Below are 26,124 nucleotides of genomic sequence, written 5' to 3' on the forward strand. Positions count from 1 at the left end.
TTGCTCTCCCAAATCTAATAAATGTGATTTTATGTATTTATAAAGCCACGCAACTATTTGGTTATGGTTCAAAAGTTTAAAATACATCGCTATAATGATCGTAGGATCAACTTAATCGAGGTCGACAGAGATGTACCTTCAGCCTTTGTGAATTGAGAGACTTTCATCGAATACCTGCTACGTATTTTTGTATTTTATATTTTATGTTTCATATTTTATATTTTGACACATTTATTTGTAGACCAATTTTCTTCACACATTCCAACTTTCGTTAAAATCGGGTATATGTAGCGTGTTAGGTGCATCAAATACTTCATATATATGTAAATGGGAGCTATATCCAAATCTGAAACGATTTCAATATAATTTGGCAAATTTATTTCTAGGCCCAATTCCGTCACACATTCCAAATTTCATTGAAATTGTACATATGTATGTACATAGCGTGTTTAATACCTAAAAAACATGAAATCGGCCGAAAACATATATGGGAGCTATATCCAAGTCTGAACAGATTTCAATATAATTTGGCAAATTTATTTCTAGACCAAATTCCTTCTTCTATCCAAAATTTCGAGACATTATCTGTTACCATTCTATAGATATTTGCATAAAAATCTAATTTTTTTGGAGGTAACTCCGATTCTGATGCTATATCTTCTGATCAACGCGGAATTTCAGAAATTTGTATAGCCTATGTTACTTTCAGGCCATCGGTTCAGCGGTTTTTGAGTCCATAAACTTCAAACAAACAAACGTACAAACATTTTTCTACTTTATATATATGGTAAAAACCAAAAATCTTTTACAATCGATGAATTCGAGTTTCACCCATTCAGAATTCGCGAACTGTTAACATATCCTATTGAGTATGACTGAAATTCTTTAAAATGAAGTGTTTAGGAGGGATCCCATAATGTCGAACATTAAAATTAATTTTAGTGGAAGCTGGGTTGACATCAATGTAAAAAAATGGGTTGAAGCCAACAAGTTTTTTATGTTCCCTTCCGATTTCTGGCTTAACCTTACATTTTATAGACCTTTGCCCAAAAAAAGAATCACAGAATACTCCATGGGCAGAATGATACTAGTGTATGATTTTTCGGTATATCCACTGCATCTACCTAAAATTGATGCTGATGTCCGGAATTTCGGGGTTTTTTGAATTTAATAATCCGGACGCGCTACAAGATAATATTCCATACTCGTAAAAAGGATTATAGAACTCTTGATTTTACTTTGTTTAATGTATATCTCATGAGTGTGCTCCCTACAGAATCCTAGTAATTGTAGTCTAAAGGCTAAAATTTGATGTGTGCATATTTTTAAAAAACCAATTTTTTGCGTTTAAAATTTACAAGTGTCATTCAATTTCCTTTGAACCCCGCGTGAATTTAGTTTTTTTTATGCGACGGATCTAATGAGCCCTTCCGCGATCGAATCCATGCACTAAAACCGCGGATATAGATACCTTGAAAATAGGAAAATCAGTAAAAATATATTTTGACAAATCTGCGTACTAAACCGCGATTATCTTTAAAAAATTTACATAAATGGAATCCCTTATACACTTTTATAATATGTGCGAAAACGCGTGTCATAAACTACAGAGAAACGCTAGTAATATGGGTTTTTTACGTAAAATTTAATGTGGAGGCACATTCGCGGTTCCTCAAGAATCTATTTGAAATAGGTGTATAGTGACGTATTTTTGATGGGCGCTAATGAAACCGTTTGCGCATCAAAATCGTATGCACATTGCGCGACTTTTAACCATTGTGAGATGCAACTGACGGCACATAATGGCCGCTGAGTGAAACATCGAAATATTCATAAATATTGAAAGAGGTTGATTCGCTGTATCCAAAATCGGATGCTCATCAACCGACTTTAACTAATTCGCGAATAACAGACTTTTTAATTTTCATATATTTTGAATGATTGTAATTTCAATATTACTCTTATTTTCCTATCTTTATAAGTTATTTCAGTATGCAACTAAGCTTTTGCGATGTTAAACCATATTTCTTAATGAAGCGTTAGCAGAATACATTAATTACTGTGTGTGGGATTTTAGCGAAATATTTCGAGAACTCTAAAATATTTTTTCTAATTTTTCTAATCAAGCCAAAAAATATGTATTTGGAATAATATTTCAAGAATAAGTGTTTCTCTTTTTTTTTTGCTATAATATGTAATTTATACACCCAATCTCTATAAATTTGGTTTCATATTTTTCTACGCATTGTCTAGATTCTGTAGATATTTTTAATTTATCTTTTAAGCTTTGTACGGACTCTGGGGCAGGATAATTTGGATTATCTTCAAGATTTTTTTTTATTATTTGTTGATTTTCCGCGAAAATAAAAATAAATTTTATACATTTTTAAACATCTACGAATAGATATTGAATGCTGTTAACGATATATGCATATATTTTCTCATAAGAACAAATAATATATATAATTGTTCCACAAACATCCCATAAGACATTTCTAAATATTTTTTTCTTTATATGAGAATAAAAGCCGATATAACTTTTGCGCGCATTGGCCAATTTTATGAATGCGAACGGATTTGAAACCAAAATTCCTGAGAAAATGGCCTGAAAGTTTCAAAAAAAAACCCTATAACACCGTGTGTAGTGGTTGGAGCGCAAAATAACTCTCGAACGGATCTGCCGATTCGATCTAAAATTTGGCCTTCATAATATTTTGTCCAAACTTAGTATAAGTTAGAAGATAAGCCATATCGGTTCACTCCTTCAGGTACCTCCCCCACAAAAGTGCAAACATATTCGGACAAATTGTGCGCACGATAACTCTTGAAGGGAAGGACCGATTTGGTCCATACTTTACGCATCCTAATGTATCTACCAGATATAGACCAGGTAGATCGGGTACCTCCCACACAAAATTTCGGATGAGTTTACTTTAAGACCTGCTATCGAATCACTTTGATTTTTGTTGGAGCGATTTACATTCGCTACCTCCATTACGACGGTAAAAGTTTTTTTCAGGGGCAAGTCCATACTTCTTGAAAAAACAGCCGGAAAGGTTTAAAAAACCCCCTATGACGCCACTTGTAGTAGTTGGAGAGCACGATAAATCTCGAACTGATCAACTTGACCAAATTTGGCCTTCATCATATTTTGTCCACTAGGGTTATGACTTTTTTACAACCTCATATCCCTGTATCATAGCGTGATGAGTTTTGCCATAAGATTACATAAAATCTTAATTATAAGGTGATTCGGTTAAAAAACCTCACGCACAAAATGATTTTAAAATTTGAATTTATCAAAATTATGGACAATTTTTTGAAGTCACTGAAAACAGATATATAATTGAAAATAAACTTTAGAGCCACATGAGATAATTAAAATGACATAACATTTATTTCTCACTATTTTTCTTGAATTCTGAGAATCGTAAAAATGTCGTAAACGCTTTTTTTCAAAAATATATTTTTTTAACAAAAAACAAAAAATTTAAATTTTTTTCAAAGTGACTTTTTTCGCGACTTTTTAATATTTGAATGAAATAAACGTTATTATAGTTATTAGTAGGCTTATATTTATTCATCCACCGTGGTGCAATGGTATGCACACCCGCCTTGCACACATAAGGTCGTGGGTTCGATTCCCCGGCCAGGCAACATCAAAACACTTTTCAACGGTGGCAAAATACCCCTCAGTAATGTTGGCGACATTTCCTGAGTATTTCAGCCATGTAAAACTTCTCTACAAAAGTGGTGTCTTAGACACGCCGTTCGGACTCGGCGATAAACTGTAGGTCCCATATCATTGAGCTAATATGAATCGGGGTGCACTCATTGATATGAGAGAAGTCTCCCTTGTCCCTATGGGATGTTGTGGAACAATTATATTATATTTATTCATCCGTGCAACAAAAAATAATTTTTTTGAAAAAAACATTTTTTTCATTTCATATATTTTTTCAAAAAATAATTTTTTTAAAATCGATTTGTGCGTGAACTTTTTTTATATTTCAATGGAATAAACGATAGCATAGTGATTAATAGGCAAAAGTTCATTCATCCCTGCTACAGGAAATCATTTTTGAGGAAAAATGTCAAAAAGTCATAACCCTATTGTCCACACTTAGTTTCAGTTCGAAGATGAGCAATATCGGTCCGCAACTTCCGTTATTTCCCAAATATTTGAAAAATGTCACTAAAATGGCATGAACGGGGCAAATAATTTGGTCCAAGCTTTGGATCTCCTAATATTTTGTCCAAATTTAGTTTAACTTCTAAAATGGTCCATATCGGTCCTCTCCTTAAGGTAACCCCCACCCCCCCCCCCCCCCCCAAAAGTTCAATATTTGTTTCTAAGTTCAATTTAGGGTGTGTTTGAAGATATTTTCGAAATGTATACCGATGCTGTTCGTTGTGTTCCTGTTTACAGCGATATACAGTTTTCCGTAGACAAGTCCATGCTTCCTGACATACTGATCCAAAAGTTATACAACTGAAATGAATAGTCGGCGCGATTTCTATCGAAAAGATATGACTTCCAAAATAAGATCCACTTCCATAATGGACTATGTCGGTCCATTCCTTAAAGTACCTACTCGTCAAAAGTTTAAATCCTCTAGGCTGAGGGTATATCTCTGTCGGCAAAGCCGACTGATACTTTTCTTACATGTTATATTTTATTTTTAATATTTTTATATATTACATTTTTATTTTATACCTTATATTTTATATTTTTTATTTTTATATTTGTTATGTTTTTTATTTTATATTTTACATTTTATATTTAATTTAAATTTATTTCTTATTTATTATATACTAGCAGACCCCGGTCCGCGTTGCTGGCCCGTCGTAAAGAGTTTTAATGACAACTTTTTATCGACTTTATGCTTGACAATTCAAAAATAGGTATTTTCTACCTCACTTCTTCGGCCTATTGTCAAACCGAAAAGGATTTTAAATTTATCAAAAGATTTGGTCTGTAACCTTTCTTTTCTCTTACGGATTTTTCGCCATTTTATGCTTTTTAGGATTTATTATCGTCCATGTCCCTGTCTTTATCCTAAAGCGATCTAATTATAAAAGTTAAAAAATGGTTAAGTCGAATTCACCCGCCTATTGAGACTTATATGTTTCAGCTTTTCATGGCTGATGGTCCGATGAACCCCACCATTTAAGGAAATTTGTAAATATATAGTTTTTCTTGATCGGGGGCGCAACCACCGTTGCCCCGAAAATTAATTAGCAACCCGATGTACTCATAAGGTTAGCAAATATAGCGATTATAAAATATATAGCGAAATTCTTTTACAAATATATAGCATTTTGGACCACGGGTCATTCCTGAACATTTTCTGAAAATTCGGTTCAGTAGTTTTGGAAAAATAATGTTTTCAGTTTTCAAGATATAACATATTAAAAAAAATGGGCGAGGTCCGGTATTTTGGCTCCAAATATGTACCTAGGGTGCACACAACTTCATTGCCTACCAAAATGTATGCTGAAACCGATATAATCATAAGTTTGGCTTATACATATAGCGTTTAAAAGAAAGACATGGGGAACGTACCCCACATCTTCCGAAATTCATAAAATATACATAACAACGGCAAACATTGAACTTTTGCTGCAAATTTTATGGAAATCCCTTCAGTAGTATTGGAGTAATGACATACAAAAAACAGGCGTGGCCGGGTCTTTAGGCTCTGGAAGTACCTGGAATGTAGATTAATCGGTAAATGTTTAAACCGATACATGCATAATTTTTGCAAATATAACGTTTTTTTTTAAAATATCGCATATGGGAGGAACCCCGCCCCCTCTGGAATTCAATAAAATATGTAGCCTGTTTTCAGGGTCGTGATAAACTTTCCTTCCATTTGATTTTTATTCATAGAGGTAAGGCGTTTTTTTAAATATTCCCCCTTCAAAATTCAAGATAATATGCATACTATTTTCACCGGGGGCCATCCCTGTACATTCTTTGACATTTTCAGGAAAGGGTAAGGTCGGAGACACAACCACAATTGTCTCACGAATTAACTTCCAAATAGATAAATTCGTAATTGTTGTAAATATCACATTTTTAAAAAATAGGGTATAGGGGAATTACCCCGCCCCTTCCGAAATTCAACTGAATTTGTAGGCTACCCGCCATACCATTGCTATCGACAACGATATCGTTTTCCAATGTTTCTCGATAGTTTTGGGGATATTTTGTTCGAGAACGACACACGAGAATGGATTGAAAACGATACATTCGCCGCTCTGTTTGTGGCAGGAAAACCTTCGATTTCGAATATCGGCAATAATATGGTTATGGCGCACATTTTACAGAAAGAATTGTCCAAATCGGTCCAGCCGTTCTCAACTGATGTCATTACCAACGAACTACATTTGAGTTTTATTTATATAGATTTTAATTGTGTATTTTTTTATTTTATATTTTAGTTTTATATTTTACATTTTATTTGTTATGTTTTATATTTTATATAAAAGAAACTTCAGAATTTCCATAGAAAACTCTACTCAGGCACTGGAATTGCGTGAAAGACCAATACCCTTGATTGTCTATCATAGGTTCCACGGCAATAGCAGACTTTCTAGAAAAGCCACATGAGCAAACAATTCCATGTAGAGTGCACTAAAGTCGGTGGCGTCCACCCTTAGACCCTTTTCTCTTGTTTACTTATTCAATTTCTTTGGTTAGACTTGCCTTTTGTTTGCTAAAGACAGACATGCGGTGGGTGGGTAAATAGGCGACTGTGTTTGTGTTCCGTTGTGCATGTGAAGAATTTATAAATATGAAGAAAAAAACGTTTAACCTAGTTTTGAGGCGTGAATATCGTTGTTGTTGTTGCCTCTACTTCTGCAATGGCATGCATGCCACACTTGTTCATTGTATTTGTGTTAAGGCACTGCTTCGTTATCAGTTAATGTCCTATGTGACCTAGTCGTTACCGAGATATGAGGATGATGAGAAGGAGGGAGGTTGAGGTAATATCACAAATTTTCTTGAAACATATTTTCTCATGTTTTGTGTGTTAAGTAAAATCACGCACACACACTCATTCATTCTTTTATAGCTGTTGCGGTGTTTGATAAAGCCTATCATGGTACGATGTCATGGTTAATCGTTTGTGTTAAGCCCTTTATACCCAAACACACACACGCAGATATATAGTGTGTGTGTGCCATATAAAGGTTGAGTGTATGACTCTCGCAACACACTGACATCAAATTCATTCACGTTTAAACTATGCAATTTCTTGTATTTTTGCTGTTGTTGTTGTTTTATTCATCATTAACATCATTGCATGTTTTAGTTGTTAGCACGTATGTGTGTGTGTTCATGTGTGTGTATTGGTGCTGTTAGAACATTGCATGCTTGAATATTATGACAACAACAACAAACAAATGCACATTACAAGGCAAAAATCCAACAACTAAAATTAATAATAGAAAAAAACACATACGGAAAATAATAAAAGAAAGAAAAAATGAAAATAATAAATGCACACCACAACAAGCCGCCAGAGTGCACTGCCCTCTATCATAAAGCCCAAGGACATTGTGTTGTGGTGCTTGTGGCGGTGGTAGGGAAATGACTTGGCATTTATTTAGGCCAATGGTTAAGCGTCGGGGCCTAAGTGCTATGACTAAATGACCGTTTAAGATTTGATGTTGGTTTTTTTGGGATTTCTAGAATTTTATTTAAAAATCTAATTTCAACTTTCTTTATATTTTTGGTATGATGGCCCTTTAAACATTTATTTTTGTTTGGCTGGTCAGGATGCACTATTATTGCTAACGCAATAGCCGGTACTGGGACACTTGTTACCTTTGTGCGCTGATAGATTGTGAAGTGTAACTCCACAGGAAGGCATGTGTCTCAAGTGAAGGTGTAGCCAAGGTAGATTCTACACTTCGTCATATTAGAGTCAATCTGGAATCAATCTCTTGGAATCGATTAATCCCTACATTACAATTTTTTATTCTTTATGCACAGATATCTCCTTAAATACTGACTGGTACGATAAATTTCCGAAAAAAAAACTCACACCAACAAAACCGTCACAGATTTTTAATTTAGCTCGTGCCTTCTATATGACTTCCGCACCAATGAATTTTGATGCACTTGTGATTTCGAAATTGTGGATTTTGTGGATTTTTATAGAAAGTGATAACAAATTTCACTAGAATTATCATATGTTCGCCTGAAATGACCGCAAAGTAAAAAACGTAGCAAAATATATGAACCTATAAATTCAATTATAATAGGCTGCAGATTGTATTACCGAAAGCCTATGGTAAACGTATTACTTTGTTGTTTATATTATTATAATTTATAAACAACGAATATGGTTTATCAGGGCGTATGATCAACGATAATTGTTATACGCACTGGGAATTCATCTTCTACGGATAGAAATTGTTTCTTTTATGGATAGAGGGCTTTTCATCTATGGATAGAAGACCGCTCTTCAATGAATAGATAAAGGACAACTAAATTCGTGATGGTGCAGCCGTCTAAATTCTTGGCCGTTTTAAATTCAGTACAATGATGTAGCCAGATTCATCTGCAGACCATCTTGCGGTACATTCCCGAACGACATACTGCACCTTTTCAACTGCCCTTCCAAATCTACTCTAGTAATTTTATGATTACAACCAATCGAAGCATGTTCACCGTACATAGTTCTCGTGGGCCTGATTACAATGATTTAATGGATAAAACCATACTTCCTGAAAGCTATAAAAATGCTACGGTGACCAACTAAAAGGGCTGCTGAGACCGATTACATTGTGACACAAAATGGAAATCAAAGTCTGAGGTGTGGAAAATTTTTTTTGGAGATGAATGCCCTTGATGAGTATACTAAGAACCCAAAAGGAAATTTTCGCCATAGGTCAAGTTTCTGAGATATCGCGCGATGAAGTTTTTGATTTTTTCCCTATAATACTTGGGAAAATAGCTCCATATCTCTGTTTGGCGTTGTTGTAGCTTCGTGTTGAGGTCACATGTCTTCAGTGAAATCGATTGGCGCATCTTTTTGTAGAACACTTCATTCTTCTAACTCAATGCCCTTCATGTCCTATGGCAGAACTGTCCTTCCGGATTTATCACACTATCTTCGTCGACATTCATCGCCAAAAAGAATTTTTCACCTCCCAGCCTTTGATCTCCATATTTGCGCGTACTGATATTTTTCCTTCAAAACGGTTTAAGAAAACGAGTTTTTTGTTCTAGAACTGCAACTAACTAAGTTTTCATAAGAGAATTAATTTAATTTGATTGACAACTCTATAAGCTTTTTAATGGTATACATATAAGTTTAATCGGTTACTTAAAACCGGTTCAAAAATCGTTTTAAGTGTTTGAATATCCGGTTCAAAAATTGAGATAACCGGATCTATCCTCCAAGAAAATTTGTTATTAACGTGTTCGTCATTACAAGAGCTATTTGTCGTAAATATTTCAGAAGCATCCCAGATGTCTACATAAGCAATAACCAATTGTTTTGTCTACATACCTATACATAACAAATAACGAATATACAGAAAAACAAGTAAAAAAGTGTCAGTCGGCTTTGCCGACAGATATATACCCTCAGCCAATGTGAAGCGAAACTTTCACCTCCGGACAGATCGAATATATTTAAGGTCTCTTCAGAATTTTGTGGCCCTTTTGGGACATTCGAACTTGCCGACAAAAATTTGGATTAGGAATTAACTGCACTAAGACACAAATGTTGAAATTTTGTAGGGCAGGTACCCTTAGGGAGGACCGATATGGGTCATTTTAGAAGTTAAAATAAATTTTGAGAAAATATTAGGAGATCCAAAGTTTGGACCAAATTGGTTGCCTCATTCAAGTGATATCGTCCTAGCATTTTAGTGACATTTTTTAAATATTGGGAAGAAGTACCGAAAGTTGTGGACCGGTATTGCCCATGAAACTAAGTTTGGATATAATATGACGAAGACCAAATGTTGGACCAAATCGGTTGAACAGTTCGAGAGTTATCGTGTTCTTCGACCGCCACATATGGTGACATAGGGGTTTTTTACACCTTTCGGGCTGTCTTCGCAAGAAATATGGACTTACCCCTGAAAAAACTTTTACCGTCGTAATGGTGGTAGCGTATGCAAATAGCTTCAACAAAAATCCAAGTGATTCGATAGCAGGTCTTAAAGTGAACTTATCCGAAATTTTGTGTGAGAGGTACCAGAAGGAGTAGACAAATTTAGTCCATATTCGAACCTGATCTATATCTGGTAGATATATTAGGATGTGCAAAGTATGTATTACATCGGTCACTCCCTTCAAGAGTTATCGTGCGCAAAATTTTTCCGAACATTTCTGTAGTTCTGTGGGGGAGGTACCTGAAGGAGTGGACCGATATAACCCATCTTCGAATTTAAACTATGTTTTAGTAAAATATTACGAAGGCCAAATTTTGGACCGAATCGACAGATCCGTTCGAGAGTTATCTTGCGCTCCAACCACTTCACACGGTGTCATAGGGTTATTTTGCAACTTTGGGGCTATTTTCTCAGGAAGTGTGGACTTGCCCCTGATGAAACTTGTACCGTCGTATAGGGGGCAGTGAATACAAGCTGCTAAAACAAAAATCAAAGCGATTCGAGAGCAGGTCCTAAACTGAACTTATCCCAAATTTTGTGTGGGAGTTGCCGGAAGGAGTAGACCGATTGAGTCCATATTGGAAACTCATCTAAGCCTGGTAGACATTTCACGATTTGCAAAGTATGGACCAAATCGGTTACTTCCTTCAAGAGCCATCGTACATACAAATTTTCCGAACATTTTCGAACTTTTGTGGGGGAGGTACCGGAAGGAGTGGACCGATATATCGTCGTCTGCAGTTTAGTGTGCAACAAACGCTTATATCTTGCACAAAGTGCATACACATTTTATGCGCATCCGATTTCACTATCAACCGTAAAAAAAATACATCGATCTAAACATATTTCAATAAAATCCATCAAGAACCGTGGATGTAGCATCACACAGTATTTTTTGGATAAATCGGATACAGCTCCCATGCCACTAAATTTTTCAAACCGCTGTTTTCGCACAAACGCGAGTGATGATTCACTTTCTTCATTGAAATGGAAACGATCCACATAAAACGTGAATTAGTCAGCGATATTTTATAAAACATTTTTCGCAAATTTTTCAATTTTTGCAGTAGCCATTTCCGCTGTTCTAGTAGATGGATTTTTACGATCTCTGATTCATATGATCCGGATCGTCGAAAAACTAAAATATCGCGGGGTACCAGCACACTCAAAACGATATTGTAAATACTGTACCCAAAAAATAGGTTTTTTAGAAAAAATATCGCACTAAATTTTGGCCTTTGGCAGTAGATTACTCTGCTGCTGTGTGGGCTACATACTCAATATACATATCAGATTATGCGAAATCGCGAGTTCTTTAATCCTATAATTGGTTTTTCGAAATATCCGAATGCGCGTCCCAGTTACATAAAAAATACAAAAAACACCTGAAATCCGGCTACAAAATGTCAGCATCCATAAAAGGTGGATGCAGAGGAAATTTTGGAAAGTGATACATTAGAAGTGTAATCTTCATTTTGTATTCTCATACTTTTACTTTGGACAGATGTCCGTCATTTGAATGGTATAATCAGAAATCGAATAGCAATGTAAAAAACTTGTTTAGATTCAACTTGTTTTTACCTATGTTTTTTCCTTTACGCGGTCGTAACTGCCACGTAAATTAAATTTTTTTGCTAAATTTTTGAGCTTTGTACAAAAACATCTAAATTAATCCAGCAATAGTCATAGTTACTGGTAAACTACAATAGTTCGCGTATTATAATAGTGCAAACCTTGGCTTCATGGAAACTAAAAAATTTTGACTTTTCCTCATATACCCTCGTTAGCAGAAATGCTGAGGGTATAAAAAAGTACCTCTAGTTGGACACCCTTTACTACCGAAAGCCTATGGTAAACTTGTTACTTAGGGGTAGTTTACACTATATGTAGATGTCATATGACACGAAATAAAAACATTCCATATCTACCCACGCAGGCAATGTGGAGACGTAATTTTATTACATTTTTGCTAGTGTGACGTAAGCAAAATCCCCAATATTGCACATATTAGCGACTATATAATGATGGAAAATTTCATGTCATATGACATTCACATATAGTGTAAACTACCCCTTAGTTATTCATATTATTATAATTTCTAAACAACGAATATGGGTTATCAGGGCGTATGATCAACGATAATTGTTATACGCCCTGGGAATTCATCTTCTACGTATAGAAGTCGTTTCTTCTATGGATATAGGGCTTTTCTTTTATGGATAGAAGACCGATATTCAATGGATAGAAGACCTTTCAGCTGCCACCGATGATAAGAAGTGGTCTCCTATGAACATAAGACCTTCCAATGAATGGAAGAAATGGCATTTAGTCTTCGGTATAAAACTTTCCCCCAGACTCTTGTGGGAACAGGTCCACGCCTTAGTATAGCCCCCATAGAACGGTACCTCCCTATTTCCGGTATTTTGAGGGTTGTTGCAACAATAATCCACCGAAATGGCTGAAATTTGGTATTTCGTCTTCATTTGGGTATTACACGTTCCATATGAAAGTTGTCGGTATGGGTCCACGCCTTCATATAGCCCCCATAGAACGTACCTCCCGATTTTTGGTGTTTTGAAGGTTTTGGCCTCAATATTCCTCAGAAATGACTAAAATTTGGTATTTAGTCTTCGTTGGGGGGTAGAAAACTTTGCCACAGAGTCTTGTAGGTACAGGTCCACGCCTTAGTATAGCCCCCACCGAAGGTACCTCCGGATTTTCGGTATTTTGAAGATTTTAGCCTCATTAGTACATCGAAATGGCTGAAATTTGGTACTTGGCCTTCGTTGGGGGTATACAACTTTCTCCCAGAAATTTGTCGGTATATGTCCTCGCCTTCATATAGCCCCCATAAAACCGTACCTCCCGTTTGTCGGTATTTTGAAAATTGTGGCCACAGCAACCCACCGAAATGAAATTTGGTATTAAGTCTTTGTTGGAGATAAAAGCCTTTCTGACTGAAATTCATCAGTATAGGTCCATGTTTCGATATAGGCCCCATAGAACGGTACCTCCCTATTTCCGGTATTTTGAAGGTTGTGGCCTCAATATTTCACCGGAATGGCTGAAATTTGTTATTTAGTCTTCCATGGGGTTATAAAATATTCCAGAAGAGAATTATCTATAGGCCCGCGGGTTCCTATATTCCCCATGGAAGCGTACCACTTGCTTTTCGGTATTTTGAAGGTTTTACCGAAATATCGGAAATTTGGTATTTAGTTTTCATGGAGTCCAATAACTTTTCGCCAGAAATGTTTAGGTATAGATCGATGTTTTGATATAGCCCCCATGGAACGGTAGCTGCCGAATTTCGGTATTTTGAAGGTTAGCCAGGCTCAGTCACCGCCAGGGTCGGCCTAAGGACCCACAAACCTTAAGTAAAACACGAGTGGTCACAAGTTTAATCTTTATTGTGAACTCTTGGTGTTTGATGAACGAATAATATATATGTGTGTGTGGAAAGTGGATGCAATATTTGTTATTAGTTGAGTTCGTTCTGTGTTATTCGGCGGCTGTCGGATCGGCAGTGGCTCGGTAATCGTCTGGTGTGGCTTGGCTCCACACTAATCGGTTTGCTGTCGGCTCGGGGCAGTCGGGCGTCTTTCGGCTCGGCAGTTGACGGATGTGGCTCGGCTCTACAAGATTCGGGTTGCTGTCGGCTCGAGGCATTCGGGTAACTTTCGGCTCGGCATTTGTCGAATGTGGCTCAGTTCTACAAGACTCGAGTTGCTGTCGGCTCGGGCAATCGGTAGCTTTTGGCTCGGCAGTTGTCGGGTGGACTCGGCTCTACACGACCCAGATGTGGTTCGGTAATGCTTTCGGGTGGCTGTCGGCTCGGCGGCCGTCGAGTGTATGACTCGACTCGATGGCATTCGGGTTGTTGTGGGGGAAAAAGTTCGGTCAATATTTAGGAGCTGGTTATGAGCGTTGAGCTGGCTATGAGCGTTTAGCTTGCTAGGAGCTTGGAGCTTACTAAGAGGCTTGGAGCTGACTAAGAGCTTGAAGCTTGCTAAGAGTCTGGAGCTTGCTAAGAGCTTGGGGCTTGCTAAGACTCTGGAGCTTGCTAAGAGACTTGGAGCTTACTAGAGCATATAGCTTTCTAAGAACTTGCTAAGAGACTGGAGCTTGCTAAGAGACTTTGAGCTTACTAGGAGCGTGTTCGAATCGTAGCTACCGAATAACGAGACTGCGGACGAGCCACACGTCTTGTCGTACTTTGTCGGCTGGTGATCGACGTCTTCGGTGCATAAAACTGAAATATACATTCGGGTGGTAACACGAAGTGAATGAGAATTATTATGCAGCAGTGATTATCGTTAATTACACCGAAGTTAAATTTGTCCACTATGCTGACTGTGTAGTGGTGGTTGATGGTAATGGATGCATGTAGAAATACATGTATGAAACGGTCACGTTACACGCTTTACGTACCCAGTAATGACTGCGTATGTATATGCTATACCTCTAAAATCTCTGGGATGTGTATATGAACTTATCTATATATGTATGTATGACTGGACGGCTGAAATATGTCGCAATCATACTAAAGAAATTCCATAGAAAACTAGTGCCCGGGGGTAGTAGAGTAGTGTATCAGGTGGTCGGCCCTGTCCGACTATAACCCTCTCTTACTAGTTTTTATTTACAGTAGTTGGTAATTATTATTCTTTACATGAAATATCCAATATACATACATAGTTCACCCATAAGAACGTTAAAAACTTGGGTTTGGGCGTCGGGTTAGTAACCCTCCCCTAGAAAAAACAGCCTACAGCCTACAAACCCCTCTAAAGTTGACGAACCCCGCAAACGTTTTAAGGACCATGATCTGCGAATCTGCACCTGGGATGTTCGCACTCTCTATAGAGAAGGTGCAGTCTTCGCATTGGCAGACGTACTTGAAAAGTACAAGGCCGATATTACTGCCATACAGGAAGTACGATGGATTGGGAAAGGCGTAACAACAACACCTAAAGGTGACGCACTGTATTATAGCTGCCATGACGTAAAGCATGAGTTTGGTTGTGGATTCGTAGTTAGTCGGAGACTAAAACATCTGGTATCCAGCTTCACCCCAGTGAATGAAAGACTTGCTGCAATTCGAATAAAAGCTAAATTCTTCAACATCAGCTTTATTTGCGCTCATGCTCCCACTGAAGAAAAGGACGAACAGACCAAAGATATATTTTACGAGCGCTTAGAAGAAACATATGACCGTTGCCCTGCCCATGACATTAAAATCATTCTAGGCGATTTTAATGCCAAAATTGGAAAGGAGAATATCTTTGGCCCAACAGTCGGGAAATTCAGTATCCACAGTGAAACATCTGACAATGGTATGAGGCTGATAGACTTTACAGCTGCAAAAAACATGGTAGTTAGCAGTATCAGATTTAATCATCTCGATATTCATAAGGGCACCTGGCTGTCTCCAGATCAGAAAACAAGAAACCAAATTGATCATGTTGTGATAGATGGAAGACATTCATCGAGCGTGTTGGATGTACGATCGTTCCGAGGCGCAAACATTGATTCGGACCACTACCTTGTTGCAGCAAAGGTACGCACCCGCTTAAACGTAGCAAACAAAGTACGAACAGACACAACACGAAAGTTAGACATCGGTAAGCTGCAATCACAACAGATAGCCACAGCATATTCCACTCAACTAGCCCAATTGCTTAATCAAAGCACTCCTCATCCCGATAACATATCAGCGCAATGGCAAAGCATTGCCCACTCCATGCAAACAGCCGCAAAATCCATACTTGGATACCAGAGACCTCCACCAAGGAATCCATGGTATGATGAGGAGTGTCGTGCTGCCACCGAAGAGAAAAATGCGGCATATAAGGCTACTTTACAATCCGTAGCAACGCGTAGCGCACGAGAGAGATACCGGGAGAAAAGGAGGGAGGAGAAACGTCTTTTCCGCAGGAAAAAGAGAGAGATGGAAAAGCGGGAGTGTGAAAAAATCGAGATGTACAGGATCCAGAATGAAGTCCGAAAATTCTACCAAAGAGTCAAGCATCAAACTGATGGCTTTGGTACAGGCACATCCTCCTGTAGAGACCAGCAAGGTAATTTGGTAACTGATACAGATAGTGTACTCAGGATATGGAAAGAACATTTTTCAAATCTGTTGGTATCCAATAGCAGCGAAGGCGACGAAGATACCACAGTCCCAATACCAGAAGATGGTATTGAATGTATACCGCCAGCCAAGATGAGGTAAAGACAGCAATAAATCGGCTGAAGAATAATAAGGCAGCAGGGGCCGATGGCTTACCAGCCGAGCTGTTCAAAACCGGAGGCGACACGCTGATAAGGTGTATTCATCAGCTAGTTAGCACCATCTGTCAGGAAGAACGAGTACCCGACGATTGGAAGCTGAGTATCCTGTGCCCCGTCCACAAGAAGGGAGATAAGACTGTATGCTCTAACTATAGGGGCATAAGTCTATTCCCTATTGCCTACAAGATCGTGTCAGGGATATTGTGCGAACGACTAAAGCCTATGGTCAACGAGATAATTGGACCATACCAATGCGGCTTTAGACCTGGCAAGTCCACCATTGACCAGATATTTACCCTGCGGCAAATCCTAGAGAAGACCCAAGAGATGCAGATCGACACCTACCACCTTTTTGTCGATTATAAAGCAGCCTTCGACAGCCCGCTGCGTTCAAAGGTATTCCAAGCCATGTCTGAATTTGGTATTCCCGCAAAGCTCATCCGGCTTTGTAAAATGACTTTAACTGACACGAGGTCCTCAGTTAAAATAGGAAAGAACCTCTCCGAAGAGTTTGGTACCAAAAGAGGTTTCAGACAAGGAGACAGCCTTTCGTGTGACCTCTTCAACATCCTGCTAGAAAAGGTTATACGAGAGGCAAACGTCAAAAGAAGTGGCACAATCTACACCAATAGTCACATGTTACTTGCTTATGCTGATGATATAGACATCATGGGCCGATCAGTAAAAGAAGTAACTGATACCTTTATAAAGGTCGAAGGAGAATCTGCTAAAGTGGGTCTGGCGGTAAACGGTGAGAAGACCAAGTTGATGGTGTCGACGCGCAATGCGTTCATTGAGCTCGGACCGACTGTGGAAGTTGGTTCCTATAATATTGAGGTAGTAAAAGACTTCGTCTACCTCGGCACCTCCGTAAACACAACAAACGACATCAGTTGTGAAATAAAAAGAAGAATTGTATTGGCCAACAGATGCTACTTTGGTTTAAGTAAGCAGTTTAAAAACAAAGCCACATCTCGTCAAACAAAAATAACGCTCTACAAAACACTGATACTACCCGTGCTGATGTATGGCTCCGAAGCCTGGGTACTTGTGCAAGCAGACATGGCAGTGCTTGGTGTGCTTCAGAGAAAAATTCTTCGAAAGATCTACTAACCAATCTGCGTTGACGGTGAATATCGACGTCGCATGAACCACGAGCTGTATCTGCTATACAACGACATCAATATTGTTAAACGTATCGAGATGCAGCGATTGCGTTGGCTAGGCCATATCATAAGAATGAGCGATGATGAACCCGCTAAAAAGGCGTGTCACATGGCGGTGCACGCAGAATTGGCAGGCCAAGGAATAGATGGCGCCAACAAGTGGATGATGAGATGAAAAGGCGCGGTATTCCAGAGTGCAAAGCAACAAATAGAGAGGAATGGAGATCTCTTCTTAGTTCGGCCTATAGAACAAGTGTTCTGTAATGGGCCAGCTAAGTAAGTAAGTATACATACATACATGTATGTACATATGTATATTTGTACATGCATATGTAATTTTTCTAAAACTTACCTTGAACTGTGATTTCCTCCTAAGGGCAGCAATAGAACGCGATTGTTGTCTTAAAACCTCCAGGCTGTTTTGTTGCAACTATTTGTTAATATTTTCTTAAAATGCACTTTTTCACTTAGAAATATTTTTTTTTAATATTTTTTTCACAGGATTTCTTTAATTTGACAGCTTCTCTCTCTTAAAGATTTCTTTTGTCAAAAAATCACCGCTAATTATCTTCAAAATAATATGTATTAACAAAAGATTTTTATCGCATTGTAAATTGTATTTTTGTATATTTTGTTTGTGTTACCAATTTCCAAAATATAAATTGATTCGCAATATTTAGATTTATACAAAATTCCTTTGCCTATAAAATCAAAAATGAAATTTGGCTACAATTATGCCAAATGAAAATGTAATAAAACAAAATTGCATTTATTCGATCTCTCCGCAAATATAAACAAAAATACGGTGCAATGTGAATTGGAATGTTTATTTAAGATTGTTTTGTTTAATAACAACAACAAAAAACACAATGAAAGGTATTAGTAAATAAACATCGGTTTTATAGATGGGAAATAGTAGAGGGGGCACGACGTTTGGGTATAATTGGCATTAGATTAATGAATATTATGAACAGTGTGTCATCCTTTCAATTGTGTTGGGTTAGCTGTGAGTTGCATGTATGTCCATTGTGCACAATTAACTTTTTGTCATTAACATTATATTTGTATTAATTAATATAATATGGTGTTTTTTATGAGTTATTAGGGAATCGGTATTGCTGCAAAATCACCTCGAATAAAGGTAGGTATTCAAGAATGTTAATGAAAAAGACGTGAATATTTTATTCAATGTGAATCGGGGAGCAAACGATGATTCCATCAGAGTGATAATATCAACGCGAAAGACGCGAATGGTTTGGTACCTACGAACCTAAACCAGAGAAACCATTATTACAAAATATTTTGACCTAGTTAACCTTGAAGATGAAGTTTTATTGCTATTATGTGTTCATAATTATACACCGTACACCCACTATTCACAGTAGGCCGGGGCGATTTGAAAACCTTAATGAGCCCTTCGCGTTTCTTATTCCTGGGATTGAACTGAGCAAAAAAGTCCACTAGAGCATAGATCTACGGTGAAAATCGAGCCTCCCTAATTTGACTTTAAGTTTTTTATCCACGTTTTTTAGACATTTTGGCATATAACAGCCAAACCATTGAGATTTTTGATCGAACACAAGGACTAAAATTGTAGCCAAGACAGTAATTAATAACTCTCTAATACATCGCAAAAGCATTGGAACGCTCCTTCAGGCAATTTTGGCCTTGAGAAGGTGCAAACTTTTCGAAAAATGTCGATAAATGGCACTGTGCTACAAAAGTTGACCAGAAAAATACACTATGCAACACTGAAAATGCAAACAACTTCTCGTATGTATTTTTTTAAAGTGCATATTTAGACTACAAAAACCCTAGTTGGGTTTTGTCCTGTCAGATCCAGTTCGGATTTTATGGCCTCATCTAAACCGGGCTAAATCTACACTTTTTTGCATTTATCAGGCCTTTATCTCAGAAACAAATAGAAATTTGACCTTGCTGTCTTTAGCAATATTGTAGCCCTAAACTAGTAGAACTTATCTCTTGAAGAAACCACACAAGAAAAACTCCTCCTAGGGCATCAAAATCTATAAAATATAGAACTTTTTACATAATTGCTGAAATTCTGGTCAGTATCGGCTAAACTATTGGGAGTTGAACCAAGTAACCTTTTGCAAAAATCTTCCAAATAAAGTTCTCAACAATTCTTTAGAACATTCTGAAACTCTAAAATGCTTACTTCATGTTGTTTCAGCGGTATTTTGCATCATATCTTTTACAGCACGTATTTCAAACACAGTTCACACCAACAGTTTATTCTCGCATTTCGGATTTCACTTCTTTATTGACATTTTTATTAAATGGTCCTTGAAAAATGTACTGAAAATAGAGGCATAGAGGCATTTTACAACAATGACATGTTCTGAAGAGTTGTGTATTACATTCCTGGGAATATTTTTCCAACTGAAAATATTCAGGAAAAATTAACGATTTTGGAGATACGGTGCGAAATGTATAAAAATTGTGGTATTTTTGCATATATTTTAAAATTTGAGGCAATAAATGTAGTTTTTCGACTTCATTATTTCTCCAAATATTGTATTCTTGTCCTTGTCTACAAATTTGCTTCAGAGGTCAGAAGAAGATTCGCATTGGTTTCAGAGATATAGCCCCAAATTTCTTTAAAAACTCAATATTTAACCATGTTTAGATGGGGCCATAAAATCCGAGCTGGATCTGACACAACAAACCCCTACTAGGGTTTCTTGTCGTTTGGGTCTGTACTTTCAAAAAATCCGCAGTTCGAATTGTTTGCACAAGATCAGCTTAAAAATGTTGCACAGTGATATTCAAGAGTTCTGATGGAAAATTATATCGTGTTGGGATCCATGGACAACGACAATGCCTTTAGTTCGTTTGTGTCACTTCCTTTTATTTTTTTATAACGGTAAAAGTAGTGAAAATCTGGGTTTCTTACTTACTTACTTAGCTGACCCATTACAGAACATTTGTTCCATAGGCCGAACTAAGAAAAAATCTCCATTTCTCTCTATTAGTTGCTTCGTACTCTGGAATACCGCGCCTTTTCATCTCATCATCCACTTGTTTGCGCCATATATTCCTTTGCCTGCCAATTCTGCGTGCACCGCCAAGCGGTCCGTATTTATACGCCTTTTTAGCGGGTTCATCATCGCTCATTCTTGTGATATGGCCTAGCCAACGCAATCGCTGCATCTCGATACGTTTAACAATATTGATGTCGTTGTATAGCAGATACAGCTCGTGGTTCATGCGACGTCGATATTCACCGTCAACGCAGATTGGTCCACAGATCTTTCGAAGAATTTTTCTCTCAAACACACCAAGCACTGCCATGTCAGCTTGCGCAAGTACCCAGGCTTCGGAGCCATACATCAGCACAGGTAGTATCAGTGTTTTGTAGATCGTTATTTTTGTTTGACGAGATGTGGCTTTGTTTTTAAACTGCTTACTTAAACCAAAGTAGCATCTGTTGGCCAATACAATTCTTCTTTTTATTTCACAACTAATGTCGTTTCTTGTGTTTACGGAGGTTAAGGTAGACGAAGTCTTTTACTACCACAATATTATAGGAACCAACCTCCACAGTCGGTCCGAGCTCAATGGACGCATGCGCGTCGACACCATCAACTTGGTCTTCTCACCGTTTACCGCCAGACCCTCTTTAGTAGATTCTCCTTCGACCTTCATAAAGGTATCAGTTGCTTCTTTTACTGATCGGCCCATGATGTCTATGTCATCAGCATAAGCAAGTAACATGTGACTATTGGTGTAGATTGTGCCACATCTTTTGACATTTGCCTCTCGTATAACCTTTTCCAGCAGGATGTTGAAGAGATCACACGAAAGGCTGTCTCCTTGTCTGAAACCTCTTTTGGTACCACACTCTTCGGAGAGGTTCTTTCCTATTTTAACTGAGGACCTCGTGTCAGTTAAAGTCATTTTAAAAAGCCGGATGAGCTTTGCGGGGATACCAAATTCAGACATAACTTGGAATACCTTTGAACGCAGGGGGCTGTCGAAGGCTGTTTTATAATCGACAAAAAAGTGGTAGGTGTCGATCTGCATCTCTTGGGTCTTCTCCAGGATTTGCCGCAGGGTAAATATCTGCTCAATGGTGTTCTTGCCAGGTCTAAAGCCGCATTGGTATGGTCCAATTATCTCGTTGACCATTGGCTTTAGTCGTTCGCACGCACGATCTTGTAGGCAATAGGGAGTAGACTTATACCACTATTGTTAGAGCATACAGTCTTATCTCCCTTCTTGTGGACGGGGCACAGGATACTCAGGGTCCAATCGTCGGGTACTCGTTCTTCCTGTCAGATGGTGCTAACTAGCTGATGAATACACCTTATCAGCGTGTCGCCTCCGGTTTTGAACAGCTCGGCTGGTAAGCCATTGGCTCCTGCTGCCTTATTATTCTTCAGCCGATTTATTGCTGTCTTTACCTCACCTTGGCTGGGCGGTATACATACAATACTATCTTCTGGGATTGGGACTGTGGTATTTTCGTCGTCTTCGCTGCTATTGGATACCAACAGTTTTGAAAAATGTTCTTTCCATATCCTGAGTACACTAACTGTATCAGTTACTAAATTACCTTGCTGGTCTCTACAGGAGGATGTGCCTGTACCAAAGCCATCAGTTTGATGCTTGACTCTTTGGCAGAATTTTCGGACTTCATTCTGGCTCCTGTACATCTCGATTTTTTCACACTCCCGCTTTTTCATCTCTCTCTTTTTCCTGCGGAAAAGACGTTTCTCCTCTCTCCTTTTCTCCCTGTATCTCGTGCGCTTCGCGTTGCTACGGATTGTAAAGTAGCCCTATATGCCGCATTTTTCTCTTCGGTGGCAGCACGACACTCCTGATCATACCATGGATTCCTTGGTGGAGGTCTATGGTATCCAAGTATGGATTTTGCGGCTGTTTGCATGGAGTGGGCAATGCTTTGCCATTGCGCAGATATGTTATCGGGATGAGGAGTGCTTTGATTAAGCAATTGGGCTAGTTGAGTAGAATATGCTGTGGCTATCTGTTGTGATTGCAGCTTACCGATGTCTAACTTTCGTGTTGTGTCTGTTCGTACTTTGTTTGCTACGTTTAAGCGGGTGCGTACCTTTGCTGCAACAAGGTAGTGGTCCGAATCAATGTTTGCGCCTCAGAACGATCGTACATCCAACACGCTCGATGAATTTCTTCCATCTATCACAACATGATCAATTTGATTTCTTTTTTTCTGATCTGGAGACAGCCAGGTGCCCTTATGAATATCGAGATGATTAAATCGTATGAAGAAGAGAAAATTCCAAATTTCAGCAATTTCGGTAAAAAATTTTCACAATAACCACATTCGGGAGGTACCGCTCTATCGAGGCTATATTAAGACATGGACCTGTACCGACAAATTTCTGGGGGAAAGTTTTATACCCCCAACGAAGACTAAGTACCAAATTTCAGCCATTTCGGTGGATTATTGTGGCCACAACATTTAAAATACCAAAAAATACCATTTTCAATACCAACCATCCTGGAAGTAATAAAAACTTCCGTACCAAATTTTGACGCTCTATCTTAAAAATTGGGAGTTGTATCTTGATTTCAACAGACAGACAGACGGACATGGTTAAATCGACATACAATTTTATGCTGATCAATATTATATATACTTTATAGGGTCTCCGATGAATATTTCGATGTATTACAAACGGAATGACAAATTTAATTATACCATCCAAATGGTGGAGGGTATAAAAATGGGCCACTCTTTGGGGTACAGCCCACACAAAAGTTCAACATATTTGTTTATGTGCGGTTAATAGTCTGTTCGAGGATACTTTGGAAATTTTTACCAAAGGTACTCCTAGTGGTCCTGTTTACAGCGATATTGTGTTTTTCGTGGGCAAGTTCATTTTTCCTGATATAATGATCCAATAGGTCTAAATTATAAGGTGACCAACTGAATTGACTGGTGGGCGCGAAATGGAATGGCTCCCAAAATAAGGCCCACTTCAAACATGGACTATGTCGGTCCATTTCTTTAGGTATATAATTGTTCCACAAACATCCCACACGGAACAAGGGAGACTTCTCACATACCAATGAGTGCACCCCGATTCATATTAGGCCAATGATATGGGACCGAAAGTTTATCGCCGAATCCGAACGGCGTGTCTCAAGACACCACTTGTAGAGAAGTTTTACATGACTGAAATACTCAGGAAATGTCGCCAACATTGTGAAAAAAGTGTATCAATTCACACAAGCTGAGCGTATATCTCTGTCGGTAAAACCGACTGATACTTTTTTACTTGTTATATCCTCAGCATTTATGCTAACGAGGGTATATACTATTTCATACGGGCAAACTGTGCCTTGGGGTTTTAGACCCCAAGTATGTTTGGACGAAATGTGTTTCAGCCAATTTGGTGTTGATTCAGCCATGTCCGTCCGTCTGTCTGGCTGGCCGGCTCTCGAACGGATCAACCCATTCGGTCCAAGATTTGGCTTTCGTAATATTTTGTCCAAACTTAGTTTAGTTCGAAGATGGGTTATATCGGTCCACTCCTTCCGGTACCTCCCCCACAAAAGTTCAGAAATGTTCGGAAAATTTGTGCGAACGATAACTCTTGAAGGAAGTAACCGAATTGGTGCATTCTTTGCACATCGTAAAATTTCTTAGATGAGGTTCCAATATGGACTCAATCAGTTCACACCTTCGGGTACCTCCCACACAAAATTTCGGAAAAGTTCAGTTTAGAACCTGCTCTCGAATCGCTTTGATTTTTGTTGTAGCAACTTGTATTCACTGCCCCCAATGGGACGGTATAAGTTTCATCAGGGGCAAGCCCATACTTCCTAAGAAAATAGCCTGAAAGATACAAAAAACCCCTATGACACCGTGTGTAATGGTTGGAGCTGCTTCGCATAATGCAGATTAATCTGCATCACTGCAAAGCGGCTGCTGCTGAACTTCTTCTAGCCCTCAAGAAGTCTGAAGTTGACATCGTCTTAATCCAGGAGCCTTACTTATACAAGAATAAGGTTGCTGGATTAAACGATAGCAACTACACCACCTTCGCCACATCCAACGGGGACAAGGTAAGAACCTGTGTAGTTGCTAAGAAGAGTCTTAAACTAATATTCCTCTCTAATTTCAGCGGAGGTGATATTACGGCTGTAAGGATGGAATGCAGCTCCCATGGAGCCACCATATTCTCGTCCATTTACATGCCATTCGAGAGCCCTGACCCACCGGGTAATGACGTGGAGAAGCTTGTCAAAGAGATGGGTAGCACTTGCCTCATCATCCTAGGATGTGATGCCAATGCTCACCATTTCCACTGGGGCAGCAGAGACACAAATGCCAGAGGTGAGTCCGTATTCGATTTTATCTTAAAATATAATCTCAGAATATGCAACAGGGGAAATGAATACACTTTTCAAAATAGAATCAGGGGGGAGGTTATAGACATAACCCTCACTAATAAAGACGAATCTATTATCAGTGACTGGAGGGTATCGGAAGAATGCTCCTTTTCGGATCATCGGAAGATATTCTTCCAAGTCTCTGTTAATGGCATTCGACAGCCACCATTTAGAAATCCACGGAAAACCGACTGGAACAAATTCAATGAACTAGTAAGCTCCAAGCTGGGAGTGTCACGATACCCCCAAACAGCCACAGAGGTTAATAGTGCTGTGAATCACGTGACAGAGGTTTTGGTGGACAGCTATGAGACCGCCTGCCCTCTCACTTACCCAGGCAGAAGATGTCAACCGGTCTGGTGGTCGAAAGATCTGGCTAATCTCAGGAAGATTAGCAGAAGGCTCTACAATAAAGCCAACAAAACGAAGTTGTCCACAGATTGGGAGAACTACAAGGTATCTTTCAATAAGTACAACAGCGAAATAAAGAAGGCTAAACGCAGATCTTGGGTCTGCTTTAGCGAGTCTATAGAGGGAGTAAAGGATGTAGCCAGGTTTCGTAGAGTACTGTCGAAGGACCCTAATTCCATCGGCAGTATCAAGCGGGATGATGGCACATGGACTAACTCCGGTCTAGAAACTCTGGATCTCCTGGCCAAAACCCACTTTCCCAACTGCATGGATGCACCAGATCGCTCAGCCGATCCACCAATGTGTAACCAAGCCACAGGGGAAGTGAGTGTCATCGAGGAGATCATAAGTCACACAAAGATAGCTTGGGCGATAAACACTTTTAAGCCCTTTAAATCACCTGGTCCAGATAGTATCTTCCCTGCTATGCTACAAAACGCATTGGAGGTGTTGATACCACACCTGGATCATATTTATAGGGCCTGTCTACGTCTATCGTTCACACCGGTTCTGTGGAGGGAGGTCACGGTGACATACATCCCCAAAGCGGGGAAGTCAAGTCACACGCTTCCCAAAGACTACAGACCAATCTATCTTCCTTTCTATTGAAAACGTTAGAAAGATTGCTTGACCTAGGAATAAGGTCCAAACTTGGAAATAGTGTTATTAGTCCTGCCCAACACGCCTACATCAAAGGCAGATCGGT

General features: G+C 38.7%; 1 protein-coding gene across 8 annotated transcripts in view; it reads right to left on the bottom strand.

Moving 5' to 3' along the window:
- Nucleotides 1–26,124, bottom strand: part of Trpgamma (Transient receptor potential cation channel gamma) — a 129,451-nt gene that overhangs the window by 99,100 nt on the left and 4,227 nt on the right. For all 8 annotated transcript variants that reach the window (XR_012410058.1, XR_012410057.1, XM_073966293.1 and 5 more), the window contains one exon: nucleotides 17,956–18,171. The gene's annotated coding sequence lies outside the window, so the exon portion shown is untranslated. The remainder of the gene's footprint in view (nucleotides 1–17,955; nucleotides 18,172–26,124) is intronic.

This window comes from Musca autumnalis, unplaced genomic scaffold, assembly GCF_047663935.1.
Source record: "Musca autumnalis isolate F117 unplaced genomic scaffold, ASM4766393v1 scaffold_2, whole genome shotgun sequence".
Taxonomy (NCBI): domain Eukaryota; kingdom Metazoa; phylum Arthropoda; class Insecta; order Diptera; family Muscidae; genus Musca; species Musca autumnalis.